Source organism: Olea europaea, chromosome 15 (assembly GCF_002742605.1).
Source record: "Olea europaea var. sylvestris chromosome 15, O_europaea_v1, whole genome shotgun sequence".
NCBI lineage: Eukaryota > Viridiplantae > Streptophyta > Magnoliopsida > Lamiales > Oleaceae > Olea > Olea europaea.
This window is the reverse complement of record NC_036251.1, coordinates 2,434,993-2,438,645: the sequence shown is the minus strand read 5'-3', so window position 1 is coordinate 2,438,645 and position 3,653 is coordinate 2,434,993.

Below are 3,653 nucleotides of genomic sequence, written 5' to 3'. Positions count from 1 at the left end.
TCCTTGTTTGGGTTCTACCATCTTTGCTTGGTTCTGAATATTAATCTCTACCATATCCAATACAACAACCATCAAAACTTGGCGTGGACTTACAATCATTATAACAGCTGAAAAATCAATAACTTTACTTCTGATAGAATTGATTGAACATTTTGACACTCATTATAAGGAGAAAGTAGAATTTTGAATAGTGATTTTTAAGAGGATGTATGGTTAAAAGGTAGGAAAAATTCTGGATTTACGTGTAAAATATTTTATTGCGTTTATGTGTGCTTGAAAATGAGCATGTAGAAAAAAGAGTGAAAATAATGGTTTTCAAACAGGGGCTAAAAATTTACAACTATTGATTTAAAATTTCAGACAGCCGTTTGAGTTATTATCTCAAAAAACATGGTAAAACCAAGAGGCTACTGCTGAAATAATGTTTCTAACAACAAAGGAATGGGAAAAATTCGCAATAGCTTCCAATAATAACTGATCATTAAATTCTTTTTGGTGAATGGTAACTGCAGCTTAAAAGTTGTTTTCCAAGCAGCCACTGGACTTTGATTTTTTAATTTTTTTCAATAGTCATTGTACTTTTAAAATGGTTTCCCGGCAATCATTGAAGATTTAATTAATTAATTTATTTTCCTAAATTGCATTCGTAGATATAATAAATAATTATGATTGCTGTGTCGTTGAAATTGTTGATGCGAAACATAACTTTGCAGATTGACTATTTGATTATTTTCGAATTTCAATGTTTATTGAGAAACAAAGCTTTTGTTTGGCACTTTCTTAACTTGTAAACATAAGCAGCCAAATTTACATTTTATACACAAATTTAATGAGATCAGCAAGTACTAATCACTTATTTAATCAATTATCTATACCCAAACGAGAAGAAAGTAAAAATAGTGGTGACAATTCGAATTTTTAATGAAAACAAGGGATGTGCTTCCAACCTTTTATGAAGTGTAGCTCGACTCTCTAACCTTTAAAACTAAGGTTTTGATTTTGACTTTTTAAATGGTCAAAATAACAGATTCCGTTAGGTGGGGATCTAATCTCACAAGATTGAATAGGTTGGGGAGTCAAAATTTTCGTTTTGAAGGTCGAGGAGTCAATTCCACACTCTATGAAAGGTTAGGGAGCCTAGCTCTAATTTTTCCATTAATTTAACCCGTGACACTATACGCATACATGCATTTCAAGCGATGTTGTTGTTGAGAGGATGAAAAATAGCTTTATTGTTATGAACTAGGAGAATACAAGAATAAGAGGAGGGGATAAAGAGAGTTGTCTTGCTTGTATCTAACTACACTTTAAAAGAGAGAACGAGCTCGTTACTGTTCATTCTAGTGTCGAAGTGTTCATATTAAACCTGTTCCTAATTGGTTCCACGCTATTTATCCAAAATATCTTCCTCATTGTTCATTCTATTGTTTATTAACAAAGAAACCCTATCAGTAGCCGACTCCCTTCTTTGTTGTCCGATTTGGTGTTATTGACTCGTCGAACTTGGGGCAAAAGCAATGAGCGGACTTTTACCGTTTCTCTTCAACCTAATTTTACTCTCTCTCTCGTGCGAAATAGTCACCGGACAAACACTTGAGCTCCGACACCGCCGGTGACACTTTTCCAGTGAGTTCTTTACTTCGCAGTGAAATATTAGCCACTTTCCTGTGCTTATTACATGCCACAACTTCAAATTTTCCACTGCATGGATCCCCATCACTAACCCATGATGATAAGTACTTATTTTCTGGGTGTAAAGATGATTTTATATCCATTAATGCTCTCAATTTTGCATTTCCACAACTGGGTTTTATCAAAATAGGTGCAAATGCAATCAAAGGCCATTTTCTGGGTTTGGTTCAGAACAAAGAATTCAAATTCAACAGCTTTGTTTTTTTTTTTTTTTTATATCAATTATTGATCTTATTTCACAGTGTTTAAGTGAAAGGATTTGGACTTTTGTGACTTTGGATTCTGCTTTGATTGCCTATTCTTGGTGTGAGAAGAGTAGGGTGAGAGGACTAACTGTGGGAAAGAGTTCAAAAGTTGTCAGATTGTACGATTTTTTAGCGTATTGACACATGCACTCACATTCTCAATTTAAATTATCAAATTTATTTTCTTATTTAGGAACATTTCTGGAGTGAATGCATTTTATTATTTCTTATACTTTTATTTATCAGATTTCTCAAAGAGAAGTAGAATTTTCATAAAACGATTGTTTTGATAAAAAGATTATTTAACTTTTTCTTTTAGTTTAAGTTTATATGATAACAACGTACTATTATGTATCTAGGCTTTCGGAAAGGATGACAAAACTATGCTCCCAAGAAAAGAATTGTTTAGGATTACTATTAGAGTATTAGAAAGGCAACCTCTGCATGGAAACGAATGATTAAACTCTGTCTATTTCTATAATTGCATCATTTTACTTTCTTGAATATTTGTTTTCATCATTTTTTGTCCAATGTTAATATATATATATATATATTTTTTCAGAATCACCTTCTTCTTGTTAATCTTTTTGTTCAAATTTTTATTCTACAGGTTGTATTTTTAAAGAGTGCAATTCATGTTATGTAATTATTACATTTTTACACAATATGCACTATTGCATATTCTATTGTTTACTCTTCCTGCATGCATATGAAACAAATTTTCTAATAGTTTTTGTTTCATTTTCTTGTTTGTATTGCTTATCTTGGAATTCCATTGTACGATAGTCTCTTCCACTCTTGCAATGGATATTTTAGAAACATCTACTCATGAAGACCTTGCCTTTGTGAAAATTGACATTGTATCTCATTGTGGGAAAGACTCATACAACACCTTCATTCGCCAACAACAAAGTCAAAGAGAAAGAGATCAGTGAAAAAGGCTTAGAACTGGGTGTATTGATCAGTGTAAAAGGATAAATGAGCCAATGAATTTGGGAAATAATTCTTTTGTTGTTCCCGAATTGCATGAATTTATAATGCATCACGATCCTGATACTTCTACTTCAAATTAAAAAAAAAACATGATATTTGTAATTTTGAATTAGAAGGAACTCTTAATGGATTGAACATGTCATCTACTGCTTATATATTACCAACACCCATCTATTGTAAGCATTGTAATGCCCATAAATTTTATAAAGAAACTAAAGGTTTTTGTTGTTCTGATGAAAAAATCAAGCTTTTCGTACACGACTTACCAAGTGAATTATATAATTTATTTACTTCTAAAGAATTGGGCTGCATGGAATTCAAGAAAATTGTAAAGAGATATAATAATCATTTTGCTTTCACTTCATTTGATGTAAAATACAATAAGGACCTCTTTAAAGCGTATAAAGGTATTTACACATTTAGGGTTGAAGGACAAGTACATCATTATATAAATCAACTTGTGCCCTAGAACAATACGTCTTCTTATATGCAATTATATTTTTACGATACAGATAATGAAGTTCAAAATCGTATGAAAATATCATCTAATTTTATTAAACCTACTTTGATTATTTTAATTGAAATTTTGAAAACAAATCCATATAGTAAATTCTTTAGGTCTTTATGTGATATGACGAACTTGCATGACCATCGAATACAAATATGATGCAATCCTGGACTTGGTCAAAGAATTTTCAATAATTCTATTTCTACCACATCTCA